This window comes from Rhinolophus ferrumequinum, chromosome 9 (genome assembly GCF_004115265.2).
Source record: "Rhinolophus ferrumequinum isolate MPI-CBG mRhiFer1 chromosome 9, mRhiFer1_v1.p, whole genome shotgun sequence".
Taxonomy (NCBI): domain Eukaryota; kingdom Metazoa; phylum Chordata; class Mammalia; order Chiroptera; family Rhinolophidae; genus Rhinolophus; species Rhinolophus ferrumequinum.
In genome coordinates this window covers 57,914,221-57,931,264 of record NC_046292.1, presented here as the reverse complement: position 1 = coordinate 57,931,264, position 17,044 = coordinate 57,914,221, and the positions used below count along the sequence as shown (strand labels likewise).

General features: G+C 34.7%; 1 protein-coding gene and 2 non-coding genes across 4 annotated transcripts in view; 2 read left to right on the top strand and 1 right to left on the bottom strand.

Annotated features, from left to right (window-relative positions):
- DNAJB4 (DnaJ heat shock protein family (Hsp40) member B4) overlaps window positions 1-17,044 on the bottom strand; it is a 34,051-nt gene that overhangs the window by 10,327 nt on the left and 6,680 nt on the right. The window lies entirely within an intron of this gene.
- On the top strand, window positions 3,503-3,576 carry TRNAM-CAU (transfer RNA methionine (anticodon CAU)). Its single transcript has one exon. It is a non-coding gene; the product is annotated as a tRNA-Met (tRNA).
- Window positions 8,998-9,099, top strand: LOC117027926 (U6 spliceosomal RNA). Its single transcript, XR_004424038.1, has one exon. It is a non-coding gene; the product is annotated as a U6 spliceosomal RNA (small nuclear RNA).

Sequence of the window (17,044 nt, the reverse complement as noted above, 5' to 3'; positions counted from 1 at the left end):
CCCCCATTCCTACCGTCACTATTTAAAGAACTGTTGTGAGGCAGGAAAGATAGGAGCAAAGTATCAGGTTACGGACAGTAAATACTCATGTTTCTTATAAGACCTTAACTGGATCACCCTAAAATCTGGATATGCTATTTATGGGGCAGTAATATGAGAAATAGTTTTTCTTTTAAAAACTTTTCCTAATTAGAAATATAAATCATTGTCAAAGATTTTAGAAAACAGCAAAAATAAAAACCTCTATTTATACCTTGATAAATATTACTGTATTTCCTTCTAATCCTTTTTATCCTATATTTATGATTATTTGATGTGGTTTTGTATTTTTATCAATAAAGTTTATATCATATCATTTACATATCTTTTTGATACCTGCTTTTAATATATATAGGGTATTCATGAGAAATATTTTGAATGTATATAGCTAATCTTTTATCTCCTATGCGGTTTCCTCACCTTTTCAAAAATGTCCCCATTTCTAATATAATATTGGAAAAATGGATTAATAAGAAAATGTCAAAAGAATTGCATAGAGCCCTATACTTAAGTATCTTAAGTCTGTAAACTTAAAAAAAAAGAAACATTTATGAGGAAAAGTAAATGTACATATATGTTTAGATTATAATGAAAAGGTGATGATCATGTGTCAACTTCTAAAGATATGGGAACACCTACTCTATATGCCAAGCAGCTTTACATTAATGATTCAGCAATTCTTTCAGAACGTCTTTTTGCATTTTGATAGTTAAGATTGCCTATTTCTCAAAACTCTCTACTTTAAAAATACCTTGGTATTAGAAATTTATAACCTCAACCTAGCCTACTTACAGGTTATGGTGGTTTCTCAGCTATTCAGCAAATTCAGAAAAATACTAATATACAAATCACTTTACGACTCCTACTTTAAAAAAAAAAATCATTTGCAAGATGGAGTCCAGCGTGCAGGTGTCGGCATCTAGAGCAGCATAAAATACAATAAAAACAGCCTATTCTAGATTTAATTTCCAAGAGAGTTCCTTTAAATATTCATTACCAAAGGAAAACTGACATTGCTATCTCTGAAAAGCCTAAATTGTTCCAGTGGGTAATGCTGGGAGGAAAAAAAACGTAGCTTCTCATATGATTCAATCATTTTCAGAGAGCTAGAAATATAAGGACTTGACATGTTAGATTTTAGAACCTAAAGACTAGGTTTTTCACATTTCTGAGAAGTGCATTATATATTAACAAACGGGAAGAAATCTGGTCTCCACACATAAAGAAGGGTGATAAATGGATTTTCATAGTTCTTCAAGTATCTTAAACACAAAAAAGAACCACAGTGGTAAAGCTGAAAGGCCAGATTTCACCTCAACTTGGAAATTTCAAGTTAATAAGGAAGCAACTATAATTTTAAGACTTTAATAAAACAGTCTAGCTAGCTTTTGATAATATGAGCAGATACTTGTACAGTTACAGCTTTGCAAAGTTTTGTAAATAATTCTTTCAAACATCTGTGAACAGTTATTAAAAATGATTTTAAAAGCCCTGTAAATACCATCCCTGAAAATTTGTCCTTAGAAAATAATTCAAAGAAAAAAATTATTATATATACAAATACACTAATGGCAATTAGCTGCAATAGAGTAATGGATCAACATGATCATTATTAAACTACATAGTATTTTTGAGACACTTAACTCTTACATTCATATTTTCAGATTGAACTGTCTTCTCCACCACTTAGGGGTTTAAAATCCATTACACAATCACTTTACATTAAATGTTCATCATACAAGTTTGCATAAGATGAATGGGGGTTGTTTTTTTGGGGGGAAGCAAGCAATTGTCAGCCCTGTAATTAACTATCATGACAAAAACAGAGTATGTAAAGGGAACAGTAGTGGCAACCTTTAGGGGAAATGGAGCAGAGAAAAGATGTGAACAAAGCTCATTTAATAAACGTTATCAAAAGTAAAGATAAAAACAAAACCAAAAAAACTATTTAATAGTCTATTTGAAGTATTACTTAGAAACCACATAAATCCCTGCTTATTTGATGTTACAGGTATGTATATGTGTGGCAGAAAGTTTGAAGAGAAAAAAAACTAGCTAGAGTTATACAACATACAATTTTTTCCCTTAAACTTCTTTAAGGCTGCTATATTTTTAACAAAGTTATGAAATTAGTTTAAATTTTTACTTTCAACTATTCAAACGTTGATGAGATTATTCCATGAAGACACAATTCTTTCCTTTATTAAAAGAAAATTACAAAGAGTCAGATTCTTCTTCTCAATGTTTACAGTTTACAAGGTCAAGTTCTCATGCTGGGGTAGGGGTAGTAACATCTCTAAGGCAAGTTACAATGTATTTTTAAAGAAATGATTTTCATTTTTTCAACCAAATCAGAAAAATTAAATGTGTTTATTATTTTGTTCATCAAAGTTAATGGCAGCAAAGTTTTTGTGCTTTGTAATACATTTGGGGGAAATATGTCACTCTATTTTAGAGAGCCATAGGCCAGGATGAAGTAAAAATTCTAATAATATTTTATTTTGTTTTCAATAACTTTAAAAATCTTCCTTATTTGGGATATTATGCTTTAATAATAAATATAGAGAAATTATTTTTACAAAAGTATGAAGTTTTTTATTTTATAATCACAGTTCAAATATTAAATATGAAAATAAGAAACAAAAGAAAATATTAAATACGTTTACATAATAAGCATGAGAGCTAAAGGTAATTGTAATCACAAAAAACTAAAAGTATGTAAGTAGTCATTGAACTGATGCCATCTTAACTTTCTACTTTGGCTTTATTCATAGACAATAAAAAATAAGTTTTCTCTCTCTAATTCACAAATAATTTCTCATTTTATAATAAATTAGTATACAGAAGGACAGCATGCCTTCTAGAGTCTCAGAAAATTAATATTAAAATTCAGATCATCACACTTAAATACTTGAAGACAAATGACTTTCAATATTTTACCTATGCTCCTGTTGAAAACTTTTCCTGTCAATATTTAATTCTTAGATGGGTATATTTAGTCTTGAAATTGTAATTGCTATTAGAAATTATGATTTCCAGTCCCTGATCCTTACATGTTTCCTCGAAAATAAGCCCCAGTTAAGATAGTCAGCCAGACCGACGCATTTACTAGTACGTTATGATGATATTCCAGAAGATGACATGACTGTATTTGAATAAATGTAGATTGTTGTACATGAAAAAATAAGACATCCCCTGGAAATACGCTCTAATGTGTCTTTTGGAGCAAAAATTAATATAAGATCTGGTCTTGTTTTGGGGGAAATATGGTATAAGACCCAGTCTTATTTTCGGGGAAACATGGTATTATCCAAGAATAAGCAAACTGGCTCTTTTATACCTTGTTAACAGTACTTTAGATAGGGGAATATATAATTTCAAATATACGTACGTAACAGTAGTTATAAACTTTGCTAAGGTGGCACCCCCTGATGGAGTAGTAGTTAAAAGCACAGATTTTGGTGGCAGGTTAGCTCAGTGGGTTAGAGCGTGGTGCTCATAACCCCAAGGTTGCCGGTTCGATCCCTGCATGGGCCACTCTGAGCTGCACCCTCCTTAAAAGAAAAAAAAAAAAACAGCACAGATTTTGGAGCCAGACTACTTGGGTAAGAATCTTGGCAACACCACTTACTATCCTGTGTGGCCTTGGATGTAGCGTTTCTGTGCCTCAGTTTCCTCATCTATCAAATGGGATGAACATGAATATCAACTTTATAGGGTTGTTGTGAGGATTAAACAAGCAAAATGTGTGATGCACTTAAATGTCACTGGCACATAGTGAAGACTACGGAAGTGTTATCTGCTATTATGATGACAATGATTTTACCATATGAACTAGAAGAACTTTTTAAGAAAAAAATTACCGTGTGTATAACAAAATGTCTTTATTTATGAGTATATACATCCACACACACAAAAACTGTCCAATTAAGAATGGCTCTTTCCAAATATTCCAGTTAATATTTGCTACTTACTTATCTTGACTGTTAATATTTCATCATTAAAACTTCACTTAGGTGGCATTCACTACATTTCAAATGCATTCATTTGTATTTCAAATGTGTGCATTGTATTTCAAATACAGTAATCAAGACAGTGTGATATTGGTGAAAGAACAGGCAAATAGATCAGTGGAACAGAACAGGGAGCCCAGAAATATACCCATAAATGCAGTCAACTGATCTTTGACAAAGGAACAAAAATAGTGCTAAATAGTGCTGGAATAACTGAGCATCCACTTACAAAGAAATAAATCTAGACATAGACCTTACACCCTTGACAAAAATTAACTCAAAATGGATCACAGATCTAAAAGTAAAATGCAAAACTATAAAACTCCTAGAATATAGGAAAACGTCTCGATAATCTTGGGTTTGGCAATGACTTTCAAAATACAATACCAAAGGCATAATTCATGAAAGAATTGATAAACTGGACTTCACTAAAATTTTCTGCTAAGAGACACTATCAACAGAATGAAAAGTCACAGAAAATAATTCAGAAGACATATCTGATAAAGGATTGTTATCCCAAATATATAAAGAACTCTTAGAACTCAACAATATGAAAACAACCCACCCAACTAAACCATGGGCCAAAGACCTTAACAGACACATCACCAAAGAAGACATACAGATGGCAAATACACATACGAAAAGATGCTCCACATCACGTCATCAGGAAAATGCAATTTAAAACAATGAGAGACGACTACACACTAATTAGAATAGCCAAAATCCAGAACAGTAACACCAAATGCAGCTGAAGATGAGGGGCAACAGGAACTCTCATTCATTGCTGGTGGGAATGCAAAATGGTGCAGCCACTTTGGAAGGCAGTTTGGTGTTTTCTCATAAAAACAAACACACACTTATCATACCACCCAGTGATCAGGCTCCTTGTATTTATTTACTCAAAGGAGTTGAAAACCTATATTCACACAAAAACCTGCACATGAATATTTGTAACAGCTTTATTCATAATCGCCAAAACTTGGAAGCAACTAAGATGGCCTTCCGTAGGTGAATAAACTGTAGTGTACTACAGTTTAGTGTGGTGTAGATGCATCCAGCGAAATACTATTCAGCACCAGAAAGAAACCAGTTGTCAAGCCATGAAGAGACATGGAGGAACCCTAAATGCATATTGCTAAACAAATGAAAGAAGCCAATCTGAAGAGGCAAAACTATGGAGACAGTAAAAAGATCAGTGGTTTTAAGAGGTTAGTGGTGAGGGAAGGATAAACATGGAGTACAGAGGATGTGTAGGGCAGTGAAACTACTCTGTATGATACTGAAATAGTGGGCACATGCCATTATGCATCTGTCCAAACCCACAGAATGCTGAACACTAAGAGTGAATCCTAATGTAAATTACGAACTCTAAGCCATGATGTATCAATACAGGTTCATAAATTGTAAACAAATATTCCACCTGGTGGGAGATGTTGATAATGGGAGGCGACCTTGGGTGGAGGCACAGAAGGTATATGGGAGATCTCTATACTTTCCACTCAATTTGCTGTGAACCCGAAACTGCTGTAAAAACTAGTCTGTTTAAAAATTTAAAAGATTAAAACTAAATGGGGAAAAGTGCAATGTTTATATCTTCTTTTTTAAGATCTTTTTTTATTGGGGAAGGGGAACAGGACTTTATTGGGGAACAGTGTGTACTTCCAGGCCTTTTTCCAAGTCAAGTTGTTGTCCTTTCAATCTTAGTTGTGGAGGGCGCAGCTCAGCTCCACGTCCAGTTGCCCTTGCTAGTTGCAGGGGGCGCAGCCCACCATCCCTGGCGGGAGTAGAACTGGCAACCTTGAGACTGAGAGGACGCGCTACAACCAACTGAGCCATCTGGGAGCTCAGCTTCAGCTCAGCTCAAGGTGCCATGTTCAATCTTAGTTGCAGGGGGCGCTGCCCACCATCCCTTGTGGGACTCGAGGAGTTGAACCGGCAACCTTGTGGTTGAGTATAACAATTTACATAGCAATTACATTGTATTAGGTATTCTAAGTAATCTAGACATGATTTAAAGTATACAGGAGGATATGCATAGGTTATGTGGAAATACTATGCCATTTTATGTAAGGGACTTGAACATAACGAATTTTGGTGTCCGAGAAGGGTCCTGGAACCAATCCCCTAAAGATACAGAGGGACGACTGTACTTTCCTTAAACGCCTACAAGCACTAAATCATTACCATAGATTTCTTACAGCAAATTTCTTGAGTAATTTTGGAACTCAGACACTACATTCTCGTTCCTGTGGAAAGGCTTCAGACTTTGAGCATAAGCTACAATACCTAAAAATTTTGTCATGGTTACAAATGCAACTTTATCTTTAGGGAAAAAATATAGGAAAGTTTCTTACTCTATCTAGGTTACAAGGCAGAAAAAGTAAATGTAAGGCAAGTGTCTTTAAGAGCTTAAATCCCCATCTATTTAAAATTAAATTGTTCTAGAAATCCTATTTTTTTAACTATAAATATCCTTTTTTAGGTAATTACAGTAATTTGGACTTGTATTTGGAATTTGGCAGTCAACAGCATTTGCATGCCCATTTTATATTCTTTGATGGGTACAACACAAACTTGTTTTAGAAGATGGATGTTATAGTGAACCTTCTTCATGAATAAAGTATCTCATTCAGCAAATATTTACTGATTGCTTACTTTGTGCTATAAACTAGACAACATCTTTGCTCTCATTCAACTCATTCTAGTGGAGGAAGATAACCAATGAACAAGTTAATAAAGAAATGATGTAATTGTAGATGGCTTGAAGTGTTTTAGAGATAATTCTTAAATGTTGCTACAACAGAGATTGATGGAGAGGAGATACTTGAGCTAGGGTCACCAGAGAAGGCCTCTCTGTTTAGCTCTACTTTAAAAATTCTACTAAAACTTTGGCACCAAGGTAGGTACTTTGGCTAGAGGAAAAGGAGCAAGTGAGGGTATCATACTTTTTAAAAGGTTAACGTTTTTAGAAAAGCAAATGGACCGGTAAGGAGCGCCTAGTGACCTCTGATTCTGTTATCAAGATATCCAGCTCTCCATTTACTCCCTTCCCCGTGTATCAACTGTACATATCCGTTCAAGTCTACAGCTAACAGTCAAATTAGTTTGATACAAAGACTAATCAATTAATGGCCAAATAAGTGTTATGTAACTATTACAGAAGTTAAGGGACCATTGAGGGACCATAGAGGAAAGCGCATGTAACTTGGAGTAAGAGGATTTGGTTCTAGTATTTTTAGCTTTGCTACTTAGTGTCCATAGAGTTCTGCAAAAATCACATCTTTCAGCCTCAATTTCCTTATTCTATAAAATGAATAACATTATCTACCTTATTAGATTGACATAAAGACTGTGAAAGTATGTGAAACAGTGTTACAAAAAGTAAAATACAAATGTTATTACATGTTCATCTTGGGCTGAAGTGATGAGGATGGGAAAGGTTTCAGAAAAGAAAATGTAAGCAGGGTCTTGAAAGATTGATAGAATTTAGAAAGAGAGCAAGGGGGTGGTCTGCAATTTGGACCAAGAACACAAAGTCCAGAGGTATAAGGGAATGAGATGTATTTGATACAGGAAAAAAATTGTTCAGATTAAAGCATAGGACTTAGGAAGGCTCTCCTTAGGAGGCTGACAGAAAAAAAGTTATGGTCAGGTTGTTAAAAGTTTTAAATGTCATTTTTTTACTTAATGAATGTTCTTCAAAAAGTGTTAATTCATTAGGTCTTTCAAACCTTATTTTACAAGTTTGCTTCTTTCCTTGTCAATTTATTTTGAAGATAGTGAAATTATTTTTTTGGTTCTCTTAGTAAGGTAAAGAGTTCTTAAGCTTCCAAGAGCACCAGTAAAAGACATCAAACTAACCTCAAAAGGTTGGTAGGAAAAAGAGCTTTATCTGTCACAATTCTCCTTGATTATCTATACCATCAAAATTTCCAAATACTTTATCATTGTAGTTATATCGGTTATTCCCAAAATTTTCAAGTTTTAGTACTGTATCATTGATTTTATAATTCTTTTCGTGCATAAAGCACTATAGTAAAATACACATTTAATTTTACTGATTTAGTGGTCTTTACAAAAAAAGATTTAAAGTGACATTTAAAAAAAATTTTAAAGTACACGCCTTTTAAAAAAAGATAAAATTGCTTTAAGAAGTTTATAAAAATTACTGAAGTTATCTGGAAACATCCAGAGATGAGAAATATTTTATACTTTTTAAAACATCATTTCTTTTTTGGGAATGTAAAAATGGTTTATTCTGTGGTGATATTAAAATGTATCCTAATAAAATAGCACCGTAACAACTTCCTCTTCTTTCTTACTCTTTTAGAAGAAGTCACTGAAAAGGTAACTAGAGGACTAGTGAACTGTTGTGCTAATCTCATACTTTCCTAGAGTTTTGGAATCAATTAAAATAGTGTTCTCCAAAGTACTTTTCGATACTGAATAAGAGAGCCAAAAGAAACTATAGAATGTCTACATCATTTTAAATGGGTCTTGTAAACTGATATTTGATTATACGCTTCATGTTCAAAGATCGTGTAATGTAGAGTAGTGCTGTCCAACAGAAATATAAAGTGAGCTACAAATGCAAGCCACACATGTAATTTAAACATTTCTAGAATCCCCACTTAAATAAAAGTAAAAAGAAACATGTAAAATTAATTTTAATAATTTTATTTAACACAATAAATTCAAGATATTATCATTGCAACACATAATCAATATAAAATTATCATCAAGATATTTACATTCTTGTTTTTCCACTAAGTCTTCAGAATCCAGTGTGAATTTACACTTAACACAGTATCTTAGTTCAGATTGCCACACTCCAGGTACTTAACAGCTTCATATGGCTAGTGGCTGCTCTATTAGACAGTATAGATCTAGAGGTTCCTTCTCATCACCAGAACTACTTACAATCCAATTTTTCAGAAACCTCAACCTATGAACGAACTTAAATATATAACACATAAACATACAGAGAAGATTAGCATGGCACCTGTGCAAGGATGACATGCAAATTCATGAAGCATCCATATTTTTTAAAAAGATAAACATGTGAGGTGATGGATGTGTTAATTAACTGGAGGGGGGAATCCTTTCACAATGTATACATATATCAAATTATCACAATGTACTCTTTAAATACCTTTGTCAATTATATATCAATAAAGTTGAAAATCAAGTAAAATAGTATTCCATTTTTAATCTACCAAAAAAAAAAAAAAATACCTGTGAGTTTTTGAAATAACACGTTACATTTAGAATAAAGTAGTGGTAATGGCTCTATTTATACAAGCTCTCTCCGTATATATTTTAACAGCGTTGAAAGTAAAAGGAACGCTATGAAATGAGGAATTTATGTGATTTTCACTTTATTCTTTTCTAAAGTTTCTCCTTTCACAAGTAGCCAGAGAGGGCATCAGAAACTCAACTTTCCAAGTTAAGTTTTCCAATTGGCTGGCCAGAAAGAGGTGAGGAGTCTGTGGCCAAAGTGAAACCAACAGCCCCCCTTAGAGTAAGACAAGTAGTACCGGGGAAAAAATGTCTGTAGCACAGATGTGAGGTAGGAAAGGAGAGGATAGGCTGCTGTTTCATGGAACTGTTAGGCTCTTAGCCAAGCAATAAACTGATTATCTAGCAAATCTGTTTAACTCTTCAACTATTTATAACTCTAAAATAATTTCTTTTAATTTAAATCAGTACCTAACCTTAACTATTATCTTTATAATACATTGCATCCATGAAGGCACAATAATTAAACCACTGTTACTGTGAAGACATGACTATGATTCAAAGACTACCAAATATAAGTATTAGGGCATGTATAAAAATAAGCCAACATGCTCTACAGTATTCACCAACTATTATAAAGTTAAGCCATTGACTGCCCAGTTCCAAATACAATGAGCCCAAACTACTGTAATTTCTTAAAGGACATTTATAGATAGGAGAAAAAGTAGTATTTCTAGAATAATTCAATTTTAAACAGATGGGTTTCAATGTTTGAGTTTTTAATATTTTAAAATACGTATAGCCTTTTTATTATCTAGCCTAATCAGCAAATCAAGGCAACAGTTATTGAGACCCTACTGTGTTATGTGCTGTAAAGGATAAATCGGTATAAGGCATGAAACTTTCCCTTAAGGAGCTTATAATGTATAAAAGAATACCTATTGTCCATTGCTGCTTTCTCCATACAGTGGCAGAATGGAGTAGTAGTAGCAGAGACTGTATGGCCCACAAATCCTGAAGATTTACTGTCTGATCCTTAACAAAAAATAAAAAATGTCTGTCAACCCCTACTTTATACAAATTATTCCTGACTGGAGTAAGAGGGCAGTCTTGAAAAAAAAACACTAAACACAATAAAATTTTATTCTACCTAGCAAACTTTTAAAAAACTATAGTTTTTACTATAAAGACTCAGCTTTCACTATAAAACATCAGCCTGGCTGATGGTAAAATAAAACTTGTAGACAAATTCTCAACCTGGGCATGTCTGCTAAGAGTATATAGGGTAGTGAAGTAAGATGTCTGTTTATCAAAAGCGAGGCATGTGTTTTAAAAGGTTGAGAAATACTTTAATAATAATACTTCTAGATTGTCCAGCTTGACTCAACACTCTTGGCTATAAATGACTGGCTGTTTCCCCACATCAAATTTACCCTGAAAGTGCTCAATTTTCATTATTTGCCAGTTATGTTTTTATCAAGTTGCTGTGGATGCTGAATTAGCAAATACTGAATCACTGCCCCAAAGGGAAATGCAGTTAAGTCAACTCATCAATAAATAACCTTGTTTTATGTGTGTTTCTGTTTCAAAACATTTTAATATAACATTGAACTCAAGACCAATAGAACTGTAACTGATGTCTGAATGAAGCTTACCCAACACATGTATTCTCTCCATAAGGCACATCACAGCCTTCCTGTGCTTAGGAATACAATTCAGACAGCACTTCAGCACTACACTGAAACATTTCTTTAAAAAGTGAAATCACCAACAAAAAGCACAAAAATGCAAAAATGTCCTAAACAGTCCACAAAGACTTGTTTACAATGTGAGAGCTGAAATAAGAACGCTAAGGACTGCCTTGGACCTCAGCTTGAACAGACTCAAATATTTCTTGCTGCTCTACCCATGCACATGTCTGCGAACAACCTGCAAAAAACAGGATCTGCAAAGCACCCCAAGTACTTGATTTCAGGGTTACAAATAGATTTTAGTGGGTGGGCGAATTTCAAAGTACAGAACTGGTGAATAATGAAGGATCAACTGTATAATGTACTATTACTGATAACCTTCTAAATCAGTTTTAAAAATTATTTTTTATCAACAGCATTAGTAAGTACACAGGCACCCAAAGTAATGTCTATAAAGTGTTATTTCTTTGGTACATATAAAGTGACACTGTGTGTGTGTGTGTATGTATGTGTGTGTGTGCGCACGCGCATTCCCTTTTTGTTCCCCACTCCACATTTAGTTTACTACTGCTTTGGGACTCAGCCTCTCGTTGGGCAAAATGACCCCCAGCTTGGGTTAGTTTCCCCTGACCTTGAGTTCCTACATTTTCCCCAGTATCTCAACTCTATCACTTATCTCAACAACATAACAACTGGGTTGCTTATGCCTTACCCACTAGGTTATAACCTCCCTGAGAGATCCTTTTTTTTTCCCTAGAACTTTTTTTCTAGTACAAGGCCTTATTTATAATACATTGCTGTTCAATTAATTTTTAATGAGTGAATAATTCAATGAAATGAGTAATTATGAGGAACTAAAGATGACTGATACAAAAAGACAAATGGGTAAATTTAAGTGATAAAGAGGTAGAATTCATACAATTTGCCAATAAAAGTGTATGTGGGGATTTGGAAAAAATTTGATTGCCTTGGCTTCTAGACTGAACAAAAATGTGCACAGTTGGGTTACTAATGAAAGTACAGAATATGGGAAGAGTACATTTGAAGGGAAAGACAAGTTCCATTTAGAACATGCCTTTAACCCTATTTAATCACTCACCCCTTCATCTATGCTACTCTACACTTGGCAAAATTTATTGCTTGAATTGTATTCCTAATTACTAAGACCTTGTACTCGAACTCCCTTACTATAATATAAAATCACATAAGGCAAGGTTTATTTAACTTTTGACTCCCAAAAACCTAATACAACAATATTCAATTGAATTGAATGTGGGTGAAGGTGTCTAGGAGTTACATATTCTGAACTGGGACTTAGGAAAGAAGTCTTAGCTGAAGATAAAAGATTTAGAAAAAATTGTAACACAGGTGGTAAAGAAGGATAATTTTTGAAAGAATCGAAGACAGAACTTAGGGATGACTAGCATTTGAGGGGCACACCAACCAAAAAAAAAAAATGAAAAAGACTTAGAAGGTACAATCAGAGGCCTACCAGGTGAGAATGTATTACTGATTATGAAGGTATTACTGATTATGAACCAGTCATTCCTATCTTTTTTCTGGCTAACAGATATCTAATGTCTTCCAGAATAATGAACTCAAGGAAGGTGAGAGCTTCCCTCAGCCCCTGGGGAATGACTCATGATTAATTTAAGTCAATCATAGTAATTGCATGTCTTTTGCCAGTGATATTAGTGTAGGGCTGGCCACTGAGATGTAAGGAAAATGCTCTGGGCAACTCTGGGGAAATGGTCTTCCCTACAAAGAGATACCTATCCAGGAGAAACCGCAGCACTGCCTTTCTGATGATGAAAATATGATGCTTGCTGTCTTATAACCCTGAAGGTAAACATCAATGAAAGAGTGAGAATGGTAGAGTACAAAGAGAATGAGAGAGCCTGGGTCCTTGACAGTGTGTTGCAGCTCTGAATAAATCTTGGAACCACCTATCACTGAACTTCTGATTAAAAAAAAATCTGTTACTTTGAGCTGAAAGCATCCTGATACCACTGGTGTCCCAAAAGCAAAGGACAGTGCTTCATGAAGAACACAGGAAAGTCAAGAAGGATGATAGAAAGGACATCCACTCATAAGGAGCTGAGAAGAAAAGTAGGGCATTTGATAAGATGAAGGAAACTTATCAGAAACAAGCAAAGGATCACTAAATCTTACTGACGACCCAGCCCAAACCAAAAACCATGACGAACGGATATTCATTTCTTCATTGTATTAAGGACCTCCCACATGCCAAGGCACCTTTCATACTGGGGATACAGTATAAACAAAAATCCCTGCCTCGTGTACTTTACATTTTAATGGGGAAGACATAATTGTAAATTAAAAAAAATTTTTTTAAACATTTAAAACCAACCATATGGAGTGTTGGATAGTGGTAGGAGCTAGAGAAAATAAAGACGGGCAATAAGATATTTAAATTTTCAGATAGGGTGGCCAGAATTGTGTTTAAAAGGTTGAGAAATGGCTTTTGCTCTATGACCTGAAAAAGGAAAGGGGAAAGCAGCTATGTATTAATACATACGCGGGGGTAGAACATACTGGGTAGATAGAAGGAAATACCAAGTACAAAAGCCTGGAGGTGATGAAATGCTAGGCATCTTTGACTGCTCCTGTGTCAGGATGATGGGGTGGGAGGTGGTGAAGAGGCTGGGAGATGGTCAGAGAAATAATAGGTGGCTAAATGGTCCGGAGCCTTATAGAGCACTAAAGACTGACTTGTATGAGGGAAGATGAGAAGCCATTGGAGTATTACGCAGAATGACGGGGGTCACTTTGGCTCCTGTGTTAAGAATAGAGCGGGGAAGGATGGTGGACAACAGTGGGAGACTAGTAAGAACATACTGCAGTAATTCAGGTGTTTTGGATCATGATGTAGCAGTGGAGGTGCTATTTTATTTATTTTAAAGGTAGAGTCAATAGGATTTCCTAATGAATCAGATGTGGGATATGAGAGAAATCAATGACTCCAAGGGTTTTAAGCGTCAGCAAACTGAAACAAAATTGCTATTTACTAAAATAGGAAGATGGGAAAGTTCAATACTAGACATATTAAGTTTAAGATGCCTCTTAAACTTACAAAAGGTAATGTCTAATAGAAAATTGGATATATGAGTCTTATGAGTATTCCTAGAAGCAGTCCAGAGGGAAGATTAAAAAATTGGGAGTAGAGGTGATACTTAAAATCACAATACTAAAGATTATACTAGAGTGAATATAGATTTAAAAACAAAAAACGGTCCAAGCAGAATCTAAGCGCCACAAATGTAGTAGTAATAGTAATTATTACTAGGAAGGTAGGGTTTCTCCCTTAGCCCCAGGAGATGAATCTTAATTATTCAAAATCAAGTATGATACTTGCTAGAGTAAACCTGTGTGATTCAGCTCTGAGTCCGACTGGTACCCAGGAGAAGGGGAGAGTAGAAAGGTTTCCTTGCTTTTAAAGAGAAGAAATTTTCTTCTTCCACTTTACAATCTTGACTGCATAACACCGGGAACTGTGGCAACCATTATGCAATCATTAGGGGCACTAAGCCACATACTAAGGATGGCAGAGGGCAAAGATGAATTAACACCACACCTCATATATTATTGAACTGCTAAATCAACCAGCCCTAGAGCCACTCTGCATCTGGATTTTTTGGTTATTATTTAATAAGGGTTTTCATTACCTATGGACAATAGCATCTGATTACAATAATCTCATTTAATTTTCATAACGCTTAGAGTACCAAAGAACCAACTGAGACTCTAAAAAGGTTAAACTTGGCAAAGTTAAATAACTTGCTCTTAGGTAGGACATGGTAAATTGAAGCTCACGTAACTCCAAAGTCTATGTGAAGTGATTAAGCATCGTGGACTTAAAGAGTGGACACAACTGAAAGACAAAGGAAAATGGGAGTTGAGAATTCTTCAAGTGACTGGCAAAGTAAGGCCAAGACATACAGAGACTGAATGAAAAGGGAAGTGCCAAAAGACTAGAACAGATGGAGTCTATTAGTAAACAAACTAAAGTGATAATAGGTCTTCTTGAGAGCATACTGGAGTAGATTTTCACTGTTTGAGTAGACTGGATGAGGCCGCAGCCAAGAGTAGGAAGGGGACTACATTTTGAGTGGTCAAGGATTGACTTAGTTAATATTTACTAACATTTACTCTGTGGCACATTATTTAATGCACTTGGTTGTTATACAGTGGTGACTAAAACAGACAAAGTGCCCTATGGAACTGATACTCTGATACTCTGGTGTGAAGTACAGACAATAAACAAATAACAACCAGAACTCTGATGTGTATAGTAAAGTCAGAGACACTCAGAGGTATCTGATTTGAGATGAAGTTCTCTGGTGGCCTGGCTAGCAACTGAGTGCTTTAGACAACACAACACAAGAACTGAATGACAATGATTAGCAATTGTGTGATTATTTCAAATAATTTTACATACTCACACTAGGAAATAAGTGTTTAATGAATGGATGATCTAATTATTAAGCTCCCATTCCAATTCTTCGAACCATTGCTTAATAAACTACAGATTATTCTTTTGTAGGCTGACGCAAATAACTTTCTGAAAACGAATATGGAGTCTTTGCAAAGTGATTCATGGTTTCATTCAACATTTGGAATAAGCTCCACGAAGGCAAACATATTGTCTATTTTGTTCACTACTGTATATCCACAGCACCTAGAACAATGCCCAGCATTTTTACTGAATTGAATAAACAGACTACTAAGCATATACTGGACGCCAAGTATTATGTTAATCTCAAAGGTAAATAGACAGTCACTGTCCTTAAGGACTTTACCAATTAGAGACTCTAAAATCTCTTGATCTTCACTTTTATCAAAGTATATAGTTAAGGAGCAAGGTTGTTAATCTAAAAATAGTGTATGTCCTGAATAAAAGAAATTTTAGACTTCATGTGCATTTAAATTTAAAAAATAAACCACCATTCTATCTTGGAATATTAATATTTATCATTAGGTACTAAAAAGATAACCTGTTATAAACCGATTATGCTAACTCACAGGAAAACAGGAATTTCACACACATCTAAAAATCTTGATTCTTTCTTTTCCTTCTCACATCCTTTCAAACACATTTTTAAAAAGTGAAATGAGCTTCGTTTTGCAAATATTTATTAAATTCTTGTTGCACAAAACAGCAGTTTTCAAACTTTGATAAGCATAAGAATCAACTGTGATGTTTATTATTTCAGTTAATATGAACCAACATATAAAGAACAGAATCAGAAGGCAAATTCCAAAGAGATCACTGCTATAAATAGAGACATGGAAATGTCAGGACAGAGAAGAAAAGTTCCACTAAAAAACAACAACGAAACTGTATGCCAAGTGTGTTTTACATCTCATACCCATCCATCTTCAGTTAAGGATTTCATTGGCAAAGATCCTCCGTCTCTAATAAGCTATTTCAAAAAATAAATGTGAATGAAGGTAGATGTTCTGATTACAGAAATCAAGATGTTTTTCGTTCTGCAGATTCTTCTTCCCCTCATACCTAGGCAGCAGAAAACCTCCATCTGAAACTTAACCCAGTCACTGCTGCTTCATAGAGAAGTTATTTCACGAAATAAAGAGCAATGACTTAGGAATATAGTCTTGACTGCAATTAATCTTGTCACTTACATGGCATTCAAGCAACGTAGGTCACAATTTCCTCCACCATAAAATGAAAGAAGTGGAATAGATGATCTGCAAGGTCTTTCCAAGTCTGATATTCTAAGAAAAGTTTAAGTGAAGCTACTCTTCAGTGCCATTTACCCTCAAAGGCCTTTGATGTTCATAATCACATATTCAACTTGTTGAGCTCAGCTTTGCAGGACCGTGTAAGTACAACAAAGAAATCTGACATTTACTAAGCTTTTTACCAACATAAAAGTACTAAGCTATACTGGGCGGCAAACCAGAGTAAGATCCATCCAGTGCTTGACCAGCCCTCATATACAGAGGGGAAAGTGGAGAGGACAAGATCTCTATTTTGAGAACATTTACTACAGCCTAGCTAGGGAAACAGAATTTAATTCA